The 21,143-nt window shown below is 46.0% G+C and overlaps 1 protein-coding gene and 2 long non-coding RNA genes across 3 annotated transcripts in view; 1 reads left to right on the top strand and 2 right to left on the bottom strand.

Moving 5' to 3' along the window:
* The window catches only part of LOC119433466 (uncharacterized), a 162,292-nt gene that overhangs the window by 69,964 nt on the left and 71,185 nt on the right, over positions 1–21,143 (bottom strand). The window lies entirely within an intron of this gene.
* Positions 1–21,143, bottom strand: part of LOC125941598 (uncharacterized) — a 109,957-nt gene that overhangs the window by 22,825 nt on the left and 65,989 nt on the right. The window lies entirely within an intron of this gene.
* LOC119433468 (uncharacterized) overlaps positions 2,636–21,143 on the top strand; it is a 37,233-nt gene continuing 18,725 nt past the window's right edge. Inside the window, exons 1-2 of the long non-coding RNA XR_005188379.2 lie at positions 2,636–2,724; positions 13,351–13,464. This is a non-coding gene — a long non-coding RNA (uncharacterized LOC119433468). The remainder of the gene's footprint in view (positions 2,725–13,350; positions 13,465–21,143) is intronic.

Below are 21,143 nucleotides of genomic sequence, written 5' to 3'. Positions count from 1 at the left end.
TACCTGGAAGTGCCATCCTGCACCAGTCGTCAAGCTCGTAAGCTTGTCACAAACCCACAACCTCTTGCAACCAATCGCCCCTCCTAACGAACCGTTCGATATCTCGGGCTTAGATCGCATGGGTCCGTTTCCTCGCAGTAAGCACGGAAACAAATTTCTCATTGTGGCCTCGGACAACCTGACTAAATGGGCAGAAGTTTGAGCCGTTCCTGATTCTGCAACCACTCGTGTGCCTCGTATTCCGGCATGGTAAGCCGAAGGTGCTGATTTTCGACCGTGTCACAGCGTTTACGTGCATTGAAAGCTTTCTTCTCTAAACATGGAATACGACACGCTGCAGCATCCACTCAACATTCACAAACAGCTGGACAGATCGAGCGCACCAATTGCACCATAAAAGACACCATTTCTTCCTACGTTTGTCCCACACGCGACGACTGGGATGACTACGTCGCTGCTGCAGTTTTCGCTCTAAAAACGTCACAACATGAAGTCACTCGCGCCACACCGTTTCAGCTGCTCTACGGGAGGTCGCCAAGGTTACCGCAACAACACCTTCTTGGCTTCGACACGTCTCTTCAAGAGCGCCCCGCAAGAGTGGACTCCAGGGAGACCCTGCGCCAGGTCGTCGACAGAATAGAGACGACGGGGGCCAGTCAGCCATGGCGTAGGCGTGTAATTGGAGAAAAAGCGGTACAAATATAAGAAAGGTCTGTACGACAACGCAGACTTATTGTACCAGCTTTTTATTTTCAAAAGTGGTTGAAAAGGACGAAATGCAGGTGGTTAACTAAAGTTGCACACGCTCCCATGAAAGCGGAACGATGGGCGGCTTTCACCATTTGCGAGGCGGGCTATCGGCTTCGCTCTCACTTCTCAGCGTTGCTGGAGGAGGGGCTGCTGAGATTGAAAATTCTGCTTATAAAACGTGCTTTTCGAAGTAACCACTGCAGGTGAAAACATTGCCGAGGGTGAGGTTTTCGTTGCGCCTTAAAACATAAGGTCCTTAAAAATCTGTTGTCAGTTCCTTTAAGCATCCTTCCCTTTTATACCAGCTGCCGCCCGATTCATGGGCGATCCCCCGTAGTGGGTTGTACCCTACATTCGAGTATAGGCACCAAACCAAACCAAAGCTCGCTGGCTTTGAAACGAGATAATTCTGCGAGCGATTGGGGCCTAACTTATTTTTTTAAACGTGGTTTAATGGTTATAAAGAAGAAAAAGAGGTCGTGGCCTAATGATTAGAGAAGCGGGCTGCTGTGTTCGACGACAGAGGTTCAATTCTACCATCGGTCACACAATATTTTATTAAAGCGAGGCAAGCGAGGCGAAATAGGAGCCTACCTACCTTGTTACCCACCTACCTGCTGCATAGTGCCAATAGTGAGGCAAAGATTGCTTCGCCCTAAAAAATGAAACACATTTATATATTCAGCAGGACAAACTTTTGGTTCCACCTTTACTAGCATAATTACGGGCACCATCTTTTTTTTTTTCAACGCATACCTCTCATCACCTGTTGTGGCGCCTTATGGAAATATTCTACAGTGTGCGGAAAAATATGACACTCGTTGCAAATCCTCGTGGACTGGCACGAGGTGCTACCGTTTGCGACGTAGTTTTTGGACTGCAGCCGTGTGTCGTAGATGAAGCATGGTCTTGCTACTTCGAATCAATCTTGAAACTAAATTCAGCTGCCTTTAAATATATTAGAACATTGTGAAGCAGGAAGATTCCGGGGTCTTCAGAAGCGTAGAATGTGTAGATACTAAAAGTCGGATACGCTTTCTCTGCCTCAATTACGAAGCAATTCGACCTTTCCAAACGCTGAATCCAAATTCTTGACTGAACAAGACAGAGATTTGTTGAAAGTGATGAATTTGCAAAGTCACCAAGCCGTTTGAAGGCACAAGGTCGAAGTTTACGCAAATTCATCTACAAACCACCATGCTTGCAGCTGTCATTGACTCTAGTAATTTCTTTTCTTTTGTACTTTGTCATTTGCTTCGAACGCCTACTTATTGCCGCTGTCGGCCTCTTTCCGTGACAGGCCGCGAAAAACAAAGATGGGGTACGACGACGTCAACACAAAATACTGACCCAGGCTTAAACGATCGAGTTATGTGAAGCTTCACAACTTGAAAGTAGTAAAATGATTCAATTTCATTTATTTGATGATATCGTAAACGTCAGCAACATTCGTGGCCACATTTTTAGCAAAATTTTATTGTAAATGAGTATAAATAAATGACGCGAAGAGATGAGCAAATAACAACACACGCACACAACGACGTGCACTTTGCTTCAGCGCGCTTGCTCGATGAGCAATGTAGTGACACGACATTTTGTACGATGTGAACAAAAGAGTTCAGGAAGCGAAAACAATCAATTGAAGAAAACAATGGAATACAAAAAGAAAGAATCAATCTAAATTGTAGGGAGACTTGCACAATCAATACAGCTTTCGTGCTGGCTTCAAGCCAACTCGTTCCCTTGCTGGACCACGCGACGCAGTTTTCCCGCTGTGTGGCCTCTAAATCCTGCTCGTTGAGTTCGAGTTGAGTTTCAGCTTGAATTTAACATTTCGTCTGGCAACATCAGTCGATGACGCCATCCTTCACGTGATCTGATAACTCAGTCTCTTCCCTCGCCGCCGTGCAGCAGGTTCTCGGAGCGCTTCGCCGCAGTCTTCGCGCAATCTTCATGACTTTCCCGACTATCCAGGTTAGTTACGTTGACTATTCTTGTGAATATAGTAACGGAAACTGCTTCTGTACCGCGATATTATGCACTAACGGCCCGAGATGGCGCGACGCCGTTGGAATCAACAGGAACCCGGTAGACCTTGAATTGATCTATCGCATTTTACGGGTTACGTGTGCGTCAAAACCACCCGATATTTCCGACAACGCCTCGTCAAGCTCGGACTAGGAACCGCTAGGAAACCCGTTTGGAGCTCGTTGGTAATTGGTTGAATGCCATGTTCATAAGACTGTCGTACGATAGACTGGATTGTTTACACGCACATATGTGCCACGCGTCCGAACCATCCGATCCACCGTAAATGATGACTGCTGTGATTGTTCAAACAGTCAAGATTGCAAATTAGTTCGAAACTTATTATATTTGGTTGGTGGCGATTGTGGTACAGTGGGCAGGATGGTTTTTACGGTGACGGTAATTAGGGAACACTTTTCCGAACCTATCAACCTGCCTGTCGATGCGTGCAGAAAAGATGGATGCTTCACCTACTATGGAACACTTTTGTAAACGTCTCAGCAACGCTTTCGGTGTGGTACGGGTAACAGTAGATGCGAAAAGCCCGATTTCTTCTGCATACATCTGTAACGTGCTTTGTTGTTGTTCGCGGGTAACGTTAATCTCAACCCTGTCTTACAGATTCACCAGAAGTCACAACTGTCTAATAAATCTAAAACGACTAAAGGTAATGCCATGGGGCCACGTTCTGGTGATGTATTGTAGCTAAAGGCAGATTTAGCCCACGGAACCATACACTCAGTACAAGAATAATTAAAAACCACACATGACACTCCAGGACGCGATTGTCTGCACTGATTAACCATCTAGTCATGCTCGACAATGCAAAACCAGTGCGCAATACTGGTAATACCGTCCGTCGCTAACGGAGACGTCAGATTATAGACACGGTGTTGCTTCACGATGATATTGGCGGATAAAGCTGCAGCAGTTTATCTGGCGCCAGAAGTGTGCTTTGTAGCTTACGATCGTAATCGCCTGCTTTTATCGCGCAAATATTGAGGAAGGACCGTTTCAAAGCGGCTGGAAACGAGACCAGAAACGCCGGATCGCCTTTGACCGCTAGTACAGATAGAATCACACTTGTCTAGAGCAGTCGAGCGGCCGGCTGCGGGCTGCAACAGCGCCGCGTACCGGCAGTCGCTGGGTTCGAGATATGTTGGATGCAAGCGCCAAAAGCATGCACGCGGCATGTGCACTTGCGGCCTATCTGCGATGTCAGCCTGTAAATTTGATCATAAGAGATAGTCAGTTATCTTACTTTCTTTTTCTTCTCATGTTTTGTTTTTTGCTTGCTGTCGCTTGTGGAAAGACCGCTGTCCGTGATAAGCGTGTATGTGCAACGGACTGCATGCACTGGCTCTGAGAACTACACATGATTCAAGATAAAAAATGGCAATGATTCATTGGCGTCTCGGTGAATGGTGACGTCAACGCCAATTGGCACATGAAGTGATAGACGCAAACGACGACTGACGCGAAGTAAAACGCATTTTTTGCTATATTATCAGCTGCGGCGCCGGCTGCACGCGACGAAGCAGGCAGCGAATAAGCGCAGATCCCGCCCACCCACGTTCGTGAAAAAATCTACAGGCCGATAACATAAATGGCCGCGAGAGGCCATGCCGCATGCAGGTTCTTGGCGCTTGCATCCAACATATCTCGAACCCAGCGACAGCCGGTAAGCGGCGCTTCTGCAGTCCGCAGCCGGCCGCTCGACTGCTCTAGACAAGTGTGATTCTATCTGTACCAGAAGCACAGAATGAAGCAGTGATAGATGCCGCACAAGTGCGTTTTCGTGCTCCCGCTTGATAAACTTATTTGTCGGTGACAGCTCTTAATCTTATTTCTTGCAACCGCGCACAGCGGGAAAAGATAGCTGTGAGCAAAATGAACGGGCCGCTGCTTGTGAACTTGTCTTGAACTGTATCTCATAATTTGCTGAAGACACTCGAACGAACACGTGTTGTCTTATTTGTCTTCTACATACTTTCAGCCGTATAAAGTTAAACTAACAGTATTGTTTTACGGTGAGGATATGCTAGATATGCAGATGTTGCTTGCACAGGTGGTTTATGCTGTCTGGTAGTCATAATTAAAAAAAAATATGGAGTTTTAGGTGGCAAAGCCACCATCTGATTATGAGGCACGCCGTAGTGGGGGGCTCCGGATTAATTTGGACCACCTGGGGTTCTTAATGTGCACTTAAATATAAGTACACGGGTGTTGTCTGCATTTCCTGGTGGTCATAATTTGGGTGGTCAAGTAGATTGACCAAGAGGATAACTAAAAAAAAAATCTCCGTACAGATGATTACCTAGCGAAGCTGAAACATGTGGTTCCGGTTTATCACTGGGTGAATCTCGGCAGTTCATTAAAGTATTTCTTAATTATGAAGTTACGCACACGTTCGGCTGCGACGACGAGAACGAAGTCCCTGACGGTATGCCCGCAGTCGGCCGTTATCGCTTGCGTCCGATGCCTCGAGTTTGCTCGGTGGCGTGGTTAGCAGCCTTCGCCCACCATTGCCGATTGCGATTCTTCGAAATTAAATTGCCTCAAAATTAAACCTGTCCGTCACGTAAGAGAATGAATGGCATATACTCCCGTAAACGCGGCATAAGCGAAGTGAAATTCTACGCCAGAATGATGAGCGGCAACGCAGCCAGCTGTGGAAGAAGACGACGCTCGAGCCAATGCTGATGATATTATTTATGGACAGGCGACGGACAGACGCTTTTTCGTTTCGCCTACCCATATAAAGCTTCGCTTTAAAACATTTAGCTACCTTTTCTATATTTCGCTATTATTATAATATTATAATAATTATTATAATATTGTCACGACTAAAGAAGACAATGAAGGGATGGACACGAGCGCAAGCATCTCTCTCGCCGAAGAAGTTAAAGTTGGCGCGGACAATTATTGCTGGGCCTTCAATATAGAGCCTGTGTTTGCTGTCGCACCACCGTCGTTCTGTGTGCCGTTTTTCGCATCTTGCGACACTGGTGGAGGTGCTGGGTACTCTCTGATGCCCGGAACTCCTGTGCGGAGTGCAACGCCCAGTTCTAACCCGCAACCAGTTCCTCCAGTGGACACTCCTGTCCACCGCTACAGTCGCCGACTGCGGGGCCTCAGCCCGGAGGTAATCTTCTTGGACAACTCCCCACCAACCGGACCTCTACCTAACGATATGGCAACAGCAGGACCTTCTCAGGTGACTCTGCAGCATCCTCAGACTCCCGAGACATTCCATGGTGATGTTTACGAGGACGTCGAAGATTGGCTCGCGCAATACGAGCGAGTCGCCAAGGCGAATCGGTGGACTGCAGAAGAAAAACTCTCACGCGTCTACTTCGCTCTGGCGGACAGCGCTCGTACGTGGTACGAGAACCGGGAAGCCACACTGACTTCCTGGAATGAGTTTCGACAGCAGCTTTCCACCACCTTCGCAAACAACGATCGTCGCGATTCTGCCCACCAACTAATCGAGTCGCGCATCCAGAAACCGAATGAGAGCGTCGCCATGTTTGCGGAGGACATGACACGCCTGTTCCGCCGCGCTGACCCAGAGATGCCGGAAGCAAAGAAAATCCGCCATCTGATGCGAGGCGTCAAGGAACAACTTTTCGCCGGTCTTCTTCGCAACCCACCGACAACCGTTGCGGAATTCATCTCGGAAGCTACGTCCATCGAACGAGCACTGCAACAACGTTGCCGACCCTTCGATCGCCCAGGCAACGCCTCGAGCAACGTTTCTGCTCTGGCTGCCGGCAATGAGCTTCGTGAGCTCATCCGGGAGGTTGTTCGTGAAGAGATTCGCAACCTCCTTGTGACCCCGCAGGAGTCAGTCGGGGCTTCTGTAGCAGAGGTTGTGCGACAAGAAATCAGGCAGGCATTCTCGTTGCCCGAATCCCTACCAGACCAACGGTCTCTGAACTACGCATCGGCTGTTCATCGTCCTCCTCCAGCAGCAGCCTACAACTCACAACCAATGGCTCGTGCTTTCAACGAGCCGGCATCCCCGCCGTACAACGCGCAGCCACTGACCACGCAACCTAGTGTACCTGTGGAAACATCGGCCTACTTCCCTCCGCAGACAACTACAGCTTGGCCGCAGAGGACGCCCACAAGTCGACCATTTGTTCGCAGGACGGAAATGTGGCGCACCGTCGACCGCCGTCCTTTGTGCTTTCATTGTGGAGAAGCCGGCCACGTTTACCGCTTTTGCCCGTATCGTGACCCCGGATACCAGAGCTTTCCACCCACCTTTCCTCGAGTTCGCTTCGAAAACAGGCGCTACGGTGACGATGTTGCTCCACAAGGACATCCGTTCACTCGTCGAACCCGCTCTCCGTCACCTGCACCGAGCTCTTCGCCGCAAGGTCGCAGTTACGCCGATGTAGTCAGGGGCGGCAGGTCCCCAAGCCCTCGTCGGGGAAACTAACAGAAGCGACCTTTGGGGGGGAGGTTGCCGACCGTCAAAATGCTTCAACACCCCCAACACTATCTGTGCAATCGGACAATATGCCTCTGCCGACCCCAAGGGAAGTCGTAAGTGCCGACCTCGCTGTTTTCATAGACGGACACCCAGTAACCGCGTTAGTAGATACTGGGGCCGATTTCTCAATAATTAGCCAGAAACTCTCCGATAACCTTAATAAAGTCAAGACGTCATGGACTGGTCCCCACATAAGAACGGCGGGAGGTCAATTGATGATCCCTACAGGCAAATGCACAGCCAGAATTGATATTGGTAACTCGACGTTTGTTGCAACTTTCGTTATATTGCTGGCGACTCGCCAAGGTGCTCCAGCATGATCGCCGAACAAATTCCTGGTCTGCTGTTTAGTCATGGCGTATCAGTTGCAAGAGGTGTAGTTGACATCACTCGCGGACAGACGGACGTCCTACTAACAAACTTTAGTCCTGAACGCCGGCATCTTACAAGAGGTATGGCAGTCGCGTACGTGGAAGAGCTGAATGAGGTTACCGACTGCATGACTGTTGAACAAGACGATTCCCCCGGTCTGCCGAACGTGCCTCTATCCGTTGATGTCGGCCCAAGTTTGCTACCTAAACAGAAAGAAAGACTCCTCGAGCTTATTGATGAGTTTCGGAACTGTTTCTCTTCGACGTCCAAAGTTGGCCAGACGCCACTGACCAAACATCGAATTATTACAGACGAAACGGCCAGACCGATACGGCAAAACCCATACCGGGTGGCAGCGCGAGAACGCGAAGCGATAGAAAACCAGGTACAGAAAATGCTCCAAGATGACATTATCCAGCCGTCGAAAAGTCCTTGGGCATCCCCGGTAGTGTTAGTCAAGAAGAAGGATGGCAGCTTGCGCTTCTGCGTCGACTACCGCAAACTCAACCAGGTCACTAAGAAGGACGTTTACCCGCTACCCCGCATAGACGATTCTCTTGATAGACTACGGCATGCACGCTATTTCTCGTCGATGGATCTAAGGAGCGGCTATTGGCAAATAGAAGTAGATGAAAGAGACCGCGAGAAAACAGCATTCGTGACACCTGATGGCCTCTATGAATTTAGGGTACTTCCCTTCGGCTTGTGCTCCGCGCCGGCAACATTTCAGCGGCTAATGGACACCGTTTTATCAGGACTCAAGTGGCAAACGTGCTTAGTATATCTAGACGATGTGATTGTATTCTCTGCGACATTTGACGAGCACTTGAGGCGACTACGTGCTGTTTTTCAAGCCATACGGTCCGCCGGTCTCACGCTTAAGCCGGAAAAATGCCATTTTGGCTTCGAAGAGCTTCTTTTTCTAGGCCATGTTGTCAGTAATGATGGGGTACGGCCTGATCCGGAAAAGATAGCTGCCGTTGAACATTTTCCTGTGCCATCCGACAAAAAGGCAGTGAGACGCTTTTTAGGCTTATGCGCATATTACCGGCGTTTTATTCAGAACTTTTCACGCATTGCGTCGCCGTTGACACGCCTCACCAGAGAAGACGTAGCATTCGTATGGGATGAAGATCAGCAGAAAGCATTCGACGAGCTACGGCAACGCCTTCAAAATCCACCGGTCCTGGGACACTTCGATGAAGACGCCCCGACAGCAGTTCACACCGATGCCAGCAATATCGGCTTAGGAGCTGTACTTGTGCAGTGGCAAGACGGCGCTGAAAAAGTAATAGCTTATGCAAGTAGAAGCCTTTCCCGCACAGAGGAAAATTATTCCACCACAGAAAAAGAGTGTCTTGCGGTGGTTTGGGCGGTGATCAAATTTCGCCCATATTTGTACGGCCGCTCGTTTGCTGTCGTCAGTGACCACCACTCACTTTGCTGGCTGACGAACTTAAAAGACCCATCAGGACGATTGGCACGCTGGAGCCTTAAACTTCAAGAGTTCGACATGACTATTGTGTACAAGTCAGGAAAGCGGCATACGGACGCCGACTGCCTTTCTCGTGCCCCATTCGAACCTGCAAGTACAGAAGATGACGACGCTACAGCGTTTGTTGCCGTTGTCAACACGACTACGCTTGCACAGCAGCAACGCGAAGACCCAGAATTGGAGCCCATTATTAGCTTCCTGGAGGGTCGCACTTCCACTCTGCCAAAACGCTTTGGAAGAGGAGTTCCATCGTTTTGCTTACGCAACGACGTCCTCTATAAAGTGAACTTTTCTCCGAACGGCAGCCCCTACTTGCTCGTCGTCCCACCATCTCTCAGGAATGAAATATTGCAGGCATGCCATGATGAAGCAACATCCGGCCATTTGGGCTTCACACGAACGCTTTACAGAGTGAGACAAAAGTATTACTGGCCAAGATTGACGGCGACCGTTCAACAGTACGTCCGTACATGCCTTGATTGCCAACGGCGGAAAGTGCCAGCCGTCAAACCAGCAGGCTTCCTCCATCCCATCGAAGTACCCAGAACTCCATTTGCACAAGTCGGAATGGATCTGCTAGGCCCATTTCCAACTTCTGCTACGGGACACCGATGGATTATCGTAGCCACGGACTATCTAACGCGCTACGCCGAAACCAAAGCCCTGCCGCGGGGAACGGCCAGTGAAGCAGCTCGATTTTTTATAGAGAATGTTGTACTGAGACATGGCGCCCCCACAGTATTAATAACTGACAGAGGAACTGCATTCACAGCCGAGCTATTGGGCACAGTTTTAAGACTTAGTGGCACATCTCATCGGCAGGCAACGGCGTACCATCCGCAAACGAACGGACTCACGGAGCGCCTCAATAAGACACTTGCGGATATGCTTTGCATGTATGTTGATGTGGAGCATAAAAACTGGGACGAGATATTGCCATATGTCACCTTTGCATACAATACGGCTCAGCAGGAAACAACGAGGATGACACCGTTCCGCCTTCTCCACGGTCGCGATGTCACAACCATGCTCGACGCAATGTTGCCGCATGAACATGGATGCGATGGCGTCGAAACTGATGCTGACTACATCACTCAGCGTGCTGAAGAAGCCCGACAACTTGCACGCATACGTATTCGTCGGCAGCAGGAGTACGATGCAGGGCGCTATAACCTTCGCCACCGAAGAGTCTCCTACGAGCCTGGAGAGAGAGTTTGGGTCTGGACTCCCGTTCGCCATCGTGGCCTTTCAGAGAAACTACTGCGGCGGTACTTCGGTCCGTATAAAGTCATACGACGTCTCTCTGATGTCAACTATGAAGTCGTTTCCGATAGTCCACATTCCTCAAGGCGTCGACGGCATACACCGGAGATTGTGCACGTCGTCCGGATGAAGCCTTATTTGTCCGAATGAAATCACTGCAGCGTACGCGTGGAAAGATCCTGGCGTCGTCACGATAAAGCATCGGGACGATGCTTTCTTAGAAGGGAGGCAATGTCACGACTAAAGAAGACAATGAAGGGATGGACACGAGCGCAAGCATCTCTCTCGCCGAAGAAGTTAAAGTTGGCGCGGACAATTATTGCTGGGCCTTCAATATAGAGCCTGTGTTTGCTGTCGCACCACCGTCGTTCTGTGTGCCGTTTTTCGCATCTTGCGACAATATACGTAAATGCGCACACTGATATAACATGCAGGGCTGTGCATCAACGTTTTCGGCTATTCGTCTGAGCCTGTTTCAAAGAAGCTTCCCCGTTTGGCGTTTCTTTTAGGCACGTCGCTTCGCGGGTGACACGTGATACTGATATGAAGGGACAGGCATGTTTAACGAACATCGCGAGCGCTGCCGCTATCCAGACGCCAGGTGCCCGATTTCACCAAACCACTTTCGCGTGCCCCACAAAGAATTTTAAAGAGACACTAGAAATAAAATTAAGCTAAGCAGGTATGCACCTCAGAACCTCCGCTAGGCTGCGCTGCTGCGCGCCCTGAGAAGCGCCCCCAATTAAAAAAATTTAGGGCCCTTCAACTACTGTGAAGATGGAATCCAGAGAAGCTGTGACTATGGTGGGTCTGCTATAGTGAATATTGCTATAGTGAATTTATATATTATCATTATTAATTTTATTGAGCGTCTTCAGCATGTTCCTTAAAGAGAGATGACACAGGCGTCTTGTTTTCGTCCAGCGCGATGGCCAAGTAGTGGGTTTGCTGCACCAAGTCCGCCCCATCGTAACAGACTAGCGTATGAACCACAGTGTTCATAGCCGCGGCACACTGTACTGCATCGTCATAATCCTGACGTCAGGATCCTGGAAGATGTGATTAAATGAGCGTCCGTCCCATCGTGAGTCCAAAGGCCAACTGCTGATAACAGCGGTAGCGCGATCTCTACGTCACGAGACGAAGGGGCACAACGATTGGTGGGACGTGCCGCCGACGAGTATCGCGACACTTGTGAAAGAGGCGTCGGCGGTGGCGAAGGAGTATACAAATGGGCCATCCATCTTCCGTTTTGACACCTGTGCTAAGGCACAGCTGGCGCGAAACCGCCACGCGCATAGAGCCGAAAATTGTTCATTAACTTCCGGTCTATCTATCTACTTGCGTTGCCGGACACAAACTCCTGGAACCTAGCCTATAAAAGCTTCGCTGTAAAAGGGTCTCTGCGATCACGTCAACGCGCCACTGTCTGTCGCGTGCTCTCTCTCTCACTCTCGTAACTTAGGAGGCGCACGGCATATTTAAAAAAATTGATAAATGATCTTCGTTTTGGCGAGGAATACGAGAAATTTCTAGCCCAATGGCTCGCAAAGGCTTGTAAGGGTTAAACTAAGTGCTTTATGACAAACAGTGCGCGATTGCCAATTCTGTAAACTACTTCAGTCGTTTTGTCACGTGGTCGCCTCACAGGTTCCCAGACCACTAGTCGAATTCCCATATCATCCCATGATTTTTGCCCTTTAAATTGCTGCCAATACATGCTAATCCATTTACTGCATTTCCTCAGTGTACATTTAACCGCCACAATGTTTCTTATCAGCTGGTCCCGCACCGCGGTTCCTCCCGAAAGGCGAGAGCATTGAGTAAACGCGCCCGCATGTACGTAGCTTACTAAGGTTTGTCGCTTTTTCCGTAAGGGACACTGGGTTTATTACAAGGCATGTATCAAGTGAAGACACGCGGACAGAAAAATGCGTGATTTGACTCTGTGTACAGCGTGGTGCTTGTTTCGTCGGTGAACTTCTCTGAAATAAGCAATTGCACGGGCTCCGTGAAATGCGCACTGTTCCGTGTTTGCGAAGCTGTTGGGGCACAGAGCGACACAGAAATACTGTTTACCAAGCTTATGGGACGACGAGACCGCACTTGCCGAAGTGTAAACACAAACACCGGTAAGACGGACTCCAACGTAAACGGGCGTGTGGTTGCTACGACGGGAATGGAAGCGACCATTGACTTTTAATTATTCCACTAGTGGAGCAATTGGCACTGATGTCACGTGCGGGAACTCGAGGTTGGCTATTGGTAAACTGCGCTTCTGTAGAGCCACTCTTACCATGTCGGGAAGCTGCCAACTCAAAATGATTTTGACAGTCTATAGAATTTATATAGACTGCTTTGTCTCTTTATAAATTTATTGTCGTTTATAAAAAATCAGTAGACTGTCTATAGGGAAAATTGGTAGGATATCTATTTTGTTTAATTGCAACCCATAGATTATCTATAAAGAAAAGTCGATACAAAGTATATTTTCATGTGTATTCCCACTTTATGATGTGTCTATAGGCAATAGGCATTTTCTGTGAACGTTTCATATACTAATTGATAGTATATAGAATTGATATGAAGTATAAGGTCATAAATTCATAGACGTTTGCTAGCCTACGATGAGTAGTCTGTAGAAATTCTATAGACTTTATAAACAAATGTGTACAAATTTTAGATGGACGCAAGTCAATTATCATTTTTGACGTAACTGTAATTAAGCGGCTTTTGTTTTGGAGGATGGACACAAGTCAATCACCATTGTCGACAAACTGCTTACCGCAGGCAGCTGATCTGCGCGTATGATGTGACTTTTTAGCTAGTTAATAATGCTTGGGTACAGCGTCATTCGGGGCACGTGATCAGAATGAAAGAGCATTTGCTGAACGCCGTGTAGACGATCTTCCATGGTTCAACATCTGTCCGGTCTTTGCAGAGACGAGAACCTTCCGGCGAGCCGCGCCTGCTACACGACGTCCAAGCACAAAGTTTCGCAACGGACATCAGAAAGCGGGTGTGAACCTCCGAAAGCGACCTGGCTGCGAAGCAGGTAAGTCGGCACTTGCTACACGCATTCGCCTTTAAAAAAAAAAAATGCTGCAGACTTGGGTGGCCTTGTAGAACCACAACCAATTTACCTGCCAAGCTGTTTCTTTCAAGCAGTTGCTATAAAAAATTGAGTTGCCTGTTATAAAATTACAAAATTTAGAACCTTGTCCCTATATGACAGATCATTTCTAATCTTGACAGCATATAACGTTTTCGGCAACTTGGTAAAGAAAGCTTACAAATGCAGTATTTCATCCAAACCCGTTTTACTTTGCGAGAACATTAACCATAATGTTCCTCCATTTTCACCATACATGATCTTGTTGGCGTTCAGATTTCCCCCGGGGCAGCTGGTTATAAATTATGCGTTGTTCCTTAAACAGAGTTACAAAGCTCCGGATTGCCTGTATTTTCTCCTAAGGCATTTTTTGTCCACACACGTTGAATTTTGTTTATATGCTACTTATAACAAGCCTCTAACTATAGGAAACATAAGCAAGATGCCGTTTTTAGTTCATTAAGAACACCGGGTAAATGAACTACGAACCTCGTATAACGCAACATTGGGAAAACATGGTTTATTATTTGCCTACAGCGCTTCTAATCAGGCATTTGACGTTACAGTTTCGTGATACATTGCACGGAACATGACCCTCTTTTCAAACAAACAGTGGCGTACCAACTGCTTCTCGATAGGGGGCGGGGAAACTGCAAACAATCTGACAATCTCGTTCTCTCTCTCTCTCTCTCTCTCTCTCTCTCTCTATATATATATATATATATATATATATATATATATATATATATATATATATAAATTGCTTTTACAATAAGTCACAAAGCAGCAGGGCAATGCATCTGTCAGTAATTTTTATATTTAAAAGACATAAACCTATGTATCATTCACAAATCGTGAACCATTCGGGCCCAAAAATTATTTGCATTTGCATTTATTTCTTGACACTATATAAAATCTACATATGATACAGGGACAAAAGGCAGTGAGTGCCTAGAGGTTCCTGATCCCGCCCAGTAGCAGCAGCGCAGCGTGCGTCAGAAAATGCACATTTGCTACAAATGACGTTGCTAATTAAACAAAGAATTGTATTGAGGCGTGTAATTAGAAATTACAGGCCTATGTCCGTCTTGCCGTGTTTCAGTAAAGCAGTAGAAATACTTATAGCGCAGCGCCTATTTAACTACTTGGACAAGTTCCAACTATTAACACCAAGACAGTTTGGTTTTCGTGCTGGATATTCTACTAACCTAGCTCTAATCACCCTCAGTGACAAGATCAAAGCGGAAATTGATGCGGGCAGATTCGTAGGATCTGTCTTTATCGATTACTCGAAAGCATACGATTCCCTTAATCACAACATTCTCTTTACTAAACTCAGCGCATATGGCATAACAGGTCCATCTTTAGAGCTACTGCGCAGTTATTTACACGACAGACAGCAACAGGTTTGCTGTTGCTGTCTGTCAGGAGTACTGTATGACTATGACGAGTATGGACCCCGTTCCACAGGGGTCCATACTAGAGGGGCCCCCTCTTATTTATAATCTTCATTAATGATTTCCCAAACTGCCTAACTTCTACAGTATGTCTTTTGTACGCGGAAGACACCACTGTTTACGCTTCCCCATAACGACATCTGTATGCTAACTGAGCGTTTAAATGATGAACTAAATAATATCAGTAGTTGGCGCAAAAAATAAATTGCTAATTAACCCTCAGAAAACGAAGTTTATGGTTTTTAGTTCACACAATAAACATCGCCCTAACTTTCCACCACTGTACATAGCTTCTCACCCAATATTACCATCTAATGAGTGCTCATTTTTAGGTGTTCAATTAGACTCCTTTCTAAAGTTTAATTTGCATGTCAGCTTCATAAAAAAGAAAGCCGCTCATGGTATCGGGGTGATTTTAAAGGCCAGACACTACTTTCAAAAGCACACTCTCCTGACATTGTATTATGCCTTTATTCATAGCCATTTAAATTACTGTATCAGTTCTTGGGGCCTCGCATATCGCTGTCATACTGCTCCCTTGCAGCACATCCAAAATAACGCTGTCCGTATCATTGCTTCGGCTCCATGTAATGCTCATGTAACCCCCATTTTCACTGAGTTAGATCTCCTCACAATAAATAAAATTATCTGGGGCAACCACAGCATCGTTATTTACCGCCTACTTAAAAACCCACAATTACATTATATCATTGGCAGGAATAGTCTTGCTAATCCTAACGCTACCAGATTCTCTTTACAAAATAACCTTTTACTTCCAAAATCACGCAGCAACTATGGCCAACTAACTGTTGGTTTTGCTAGTGTGAAAATGTGGAATAACTTACCTGCTCACGGGAAATCCTCACCTACATTATCGTCATACCAACGTTGACTGAGAGCTTATATTAGTACCTTGTAAATTGCATCTCTTCTTTGATGTATATTTGATGCACATTCTTAAATTGTGATGTGTTGCCATAGCTTGTATTGCTTTAACACTGTATAAATTGCGTAATTCGTTTTTTGTTCATAACCGCAATTGACGCCTTTTTATTTATATAATATTATGTAACTAAGAACAAGAGGTCCCGCTGCAGTTTCTAACTGTGGGTCTTCTTTCAGTATATTCTTACTGCATATGTGTACTACTAATGAAGCAATAAACTTGAATCTGAATATGACAACTTGAATCTGAACACTTGAGTTTAAACAGGAAAGTGAAAGTTTCGCAACACATTGCGCTTAAAGTTCTCCCTATTGTCACGGAATTTCAAGTCCGCACGAGATGCGGACTTGAAGCGTTTAGGAGTCTGGGAAACATTTCGACTAGCTGCAGTATGACACCCTGGAACACTTCAGTGAGTAACTTTCTACAAAGGTTGTAATGACCTATACACAGAATAAACATAGATCGCTCGTCACTCGGACACTTTCAAAATTTATTTAAGGTTGCCTGTGGCAGATAGCCAAATTCTAGTTCATGAGCTGGTCTACTCGAAGAGGCGGACATTACTTGCACAAGAGATTGAAATGCATATTCGAATGATTAACAAAAATTCACTAATTAGGTTTTTAACTAATTACCTGATGGCCCATATTGCAATTTACAAATTGTAGCCGTGGAGTTCGCAAGGCGGATCCATTTGAAATTAATTCTCAGATTGACAGCAGTTTCGATATATTAATTCCCGAACTTTCCGGAAAAATGCATTGACGTTCCAGTTAAGTTCGTGCTTCAATGCAGAATGCGACGTTTTGTTAAGAAACTAACTGGAACGCCAATGCATCTCTCCGCAAAGTTCGGGAATTAATATCTCGAAGCTGGTGTCACCCCGAGAAATCGTTCCAAGTGGATCCGCCTTGTGAACTCCATGGCTACAATTTGTAAATTGCAATATGGGCCATCAGGTAATTAGTTAAAACCTAATTAGTGAATTTTTGTTAATCATTCGATTATGCATTTCAATTTCTTGTGCAAGTAATGTCCGCCTCTTCGAGTAGACGAGCTCATGAACTAGAATTGGGCTATCTCTGGGCGGAGATTCAACAGTTCCATCATTTCATAATCCAATGATTTCATGCCGTAAAAGGCACACCAATCGTTGGGGGTGGCTGATTACAATGCTCTATCCGGACCTATGCATTTCCTCGCCTACAGTTTAAATATAGCAAGCCGATTGCGTTTTCAAATATGCGTTTTCAAATATGCTATTCCGGACCGATATGCGGTCCGGAAAAGCTGGGCATGGTGCAAGTAGCGCAAGCGGCAATTTGATAGGGTGGGAACTGTCCAGTGCAAGGCTTTCTCCGCAATGTGAGAACTTGTATGGCGAATCCCGCGCGTCGCCCGCTACAGCGCGTCACGAGGCGGCACAAAAGACAATCCTTGCTGCCCAAGCAGGGGATACTGCTTGGGCAGTATCCCCTTAAAGCATTACTTACGTGGCATTACTTACGTGGCAAAGAAAAGCCTTACTTACGTGGCAACTCGATTCAGAAAATTTAGCTTCAGCTGTAGTTCTGTTAGACTTTCCGGCGTGCAGCCGAAAGTACTCGCTTTCCGAAGATGGAGGGAGGGGGGGGCAAATGGCATACCTTGCCCCCCCCCCCCGATAGATAGGCATATGCAAACAAACATGAAGTTGGTGTCACATAGGGTTATCTCGGATTATTGGGTAGCCTAGCTGCTAACGGCATTATGGCACTTTCGAAAACTAGCTTAATTTTTATTGCAGGCGCAGGATTTATTGCACATGCCCACGTATTTCTTCCATTGCCCTCACGCACATATCTGCCATAGGCTTCCACCCATATTCCCCACATGTTCTGGGTAACATTTTTTTTTTTTTGCCAGAAAAACGGGTCCATTCTGTGTACATGTGAAACACTCTGAACGTTCCAGAATTTATGTCTACGTAATTTATTACAAAACCGTCAATTAACCAGACCCCTCTCAACATTACCTACAAATCACCCATTACCTGGCCCTTAGTTTCACCGAAGCAAGGTGCCTCGTTTAGTACAGCGAGGGCACCAGAACGTCGTATAACACTTCACACTTAAGAAGTAGCTTGAATTCGGGGGTTCCTATCTAAATACATGGGAAAAGAGAAATCGTCTCCCTAGGCAACCAGCGCATCCTCTTTAATGAGTTTTGTTCTGTATTAAAGAAAAAGTTATAATTCATTGACTGTTGCAAGCAGATTTTTATTCAGGACATGGATGTATTCACAAATAATTGCAAATTTTCCGAAAACGAAACTTTAGCTAAAAGCTCTAACTCAGCAATGAAAGCAGGTATCACAAATTTGTAAATTGCATCTAATAATACATCTAAAGCGGGCAAAACTGATTATTGTATTGGCTGTTGAATACATCAGGCTGTCGAATGCGAAAAGAACTTTTACAAAACTCGTGTAAAACATTCTAACAAATTCACGTAAAATATAAACGAATGCATGGAATTTATTCGCTTTGGATGTTCTAATGGATGCAGTTTAAAGAAATGTGATATCTATTCTTGTTGCAGAGTTAAGGATTTGTAAACTTGGTGCTTTTATTGTTTTGAGACTTACCGATGTCTGGCAAATATCTGAAAAACTATTTAAGTCCATAAACCCAGAGGGTATTTAGAGTCTAAAATTGGCCAAGCGGTTATCTCAGAAAAGCATTTCCGCATTTTACAGGCATTTGAACAAGTGGCATCGGAGTTGATGCCGAGCTAAGGCTTCTTCTTAAGGTGGAATTTCCACTAAACATAAAGTTTGTGAAACGCAAAGTTCGCTCGGGACGTTCGGAAACGTTGCAGACCATGGCAGCGTAACACTTGTGAACGCTTTGCTTAAAATTGTTTTTTTTAATCTGTATTTGATCCACACGCATTTAACATGCCACACAAATTTTTCATAGATGTCTGCCCATTTGTGTTAACTGTGCTCTTGATCGCTTATGTATTTAAGTCATTGCAGGGGCTTAATTTTACGCCGCAAGTAAAGCACTCTTTTAATGCTCCGGAGCATTTGAATGCGAAATTTCTTAGAAATGCCGACATTAACCAACATATTTCGAACATTGCGTACGCATTAGCCATAACTTGGGTCTTATTTGGAAAAATAATAACAAGGTACCTTGCCTAATTCACCGAAGACACCGGTGAAACCAACTACAAACCTGGCTTGAGGCATGAACGTACGGAGGGAAACTAGGGTTAAGTAATTATGTGCAAAGCTTCTATATAAACATGGATCACGAAAGGTTCACCACCACTTACTCTTAACATTAACATTATTTTCACCAATTTTGAAGGTGGTGTCTTGCGCCGTTGTTTTAGGACTTTGGCAAATACAGCGAATAAAGGCTGTGTGACCTTCGGCAATGCTCGAACAAGTACCTATCTACAAAGGCTGTTTTAGGCTTCAGAGATGAAACAGTTATCGTTCGTCACACACGGCATGCTTCCAACTCAAACGAAATAAGAAGATCGCGTCTAGTGTAGTTAATCAAGGAGACCATAGAACGACAACTGCCGTGTATAAAGTGTAAAGATCGGGAGGAAATGATTATGCAGTAATTATTTTCAAAGCCCGTATACTTAGCCTAAGCACTTCAAGTTGTCGGTACACGCCACTCATATAGTGACCACCATTTCATTTAACTATGAAATTTCTGTCTTTTATGAATCTCCTACTGAAGAGGAATACTTTTTAGGCGTTTGATATAAAGAACCCAAAACGAGAGCTATACAATTTTCGTTTTACTCCTAAACAACGCAGACTATTAGGAACTCGCCCCTAACAATTCTCGCACTTCCTTATATATACACTTTTGAGTGATTTAGTTTTTTTAAAGGATTTATTGTAAAAAAACTGGCATATAGCGTTTTCGAACGCTACCAGTCGCATTAACAGCTTTGCTGTAATACTGTCTTAAACCATTATCATCACTCAGATCAGCCAGCAGATAAGAGAGAGAGAGAGAGAGCAAATGATAAATGAAAGGCAGGGAGGTTAACCAGGACCTTGCACTGGGGGAAGGAATAAGGGGAGGGAAAGATTAAGAGGAGAAGAAAAAGTCCGATGTGGATATCGCCAACTTAATAATTTTTCTGCTCTATATCACAGACGGTCACTCAATCCGGTAGCTTTGTAAAATCGCAGCAGCGCTTTTATGGCCTTTTTGTAGCTGCGATATGCGAGGTCATGGTCCCAAGATCTTGTTCAAGGGGAACGGTTTTCTATCCAGCTTATATAGAGCTGTGCACAGGTCATGTCTTTCATTTTATAAGATGGGCAGTAGCAAAGGAGGCGTTCTATGTTCTCCTCTACACCGCAGCCATTGCACTGGTTGCTATCGGTCATTCCATTCAAACATGTATATGCATTGGAGAATGCAATGCCCAAGCGTAGGGCCCAATATTGCTTCCTCACGCCGCCGAAGCCTAGGTAATGCCGAGAGAATGCCAAGCATGCTGGGTAAATTCAGGTGCATGCCACTTCTCCAATATAATACGGTGCGCTAGCTTGCTTAAGTTAGAGGCTGCGTGAGTCTTCGATATAGGTACAGAAACAGAATTTCTTCATTCGTGTGCTAGCAGCTTCGTCGGCGAGGTCGTAACCAGACATGCCGCAATGACCCGGCAGCCACTGAAACACGACGTCGTGTACTTTCGCGATCGAATGACGGTGCGTTTCTCCCATCTCCGACATGAGTTTCACAGGACCCGCGACGAAGGGCTGACAGAAGAAATTGTAGGGCCGCTTTTCAGCCGCAGAATATTACTGACTGATTAGCCGGTTGGTTGTTACATAATAAATGGCGCCTCGGAGGGCAACAGGCTTCGAACCGGTCGATGTTGTGACGGAGAAATCTTGTATCTGGTGCCTATTGATCGTGATGGGATAATCACTGCGCCGGTGGAGCTGGTCTGACTGGAAGAGCCATCCGTATACATGTCTACTCGGTCAAAGTAGAAAGTATGCAAACAATGCAGAGTTGCTTGCTTCAAAGTGAAGGTAGACAAGTCAAACTTATTTCTTATTCCTGGAACGGAAATACGCACATCTGGTTCATGTAAACACCACAAGGCTGACGGTGAACGTGCCGAGGGTGTGAAGGCAACACCACCAGCACCACCACCTTGTGCGCAGGCACAAGGCCTACGCACTC

This window comes from Dermacentor silvarum, chromosome 11 (genome assembly GCF_013339745.2).
Source record: "Dermacentor silvarum isolate Dsil-2018 chromosome 11, BIME_Dsil_1.4, whole genome shotgun sequence".
In the NCBI taxonomy this organism is placed as follows: Eukaryota; Metazoa; Arthropoda; class Arachnida; order Ixodida; family Ixodidae; genus Dermacentor; species Dermacentor silvarum.
This window is presented reverse-complemented; position numbering and strand designations above follow the sequence as displayed.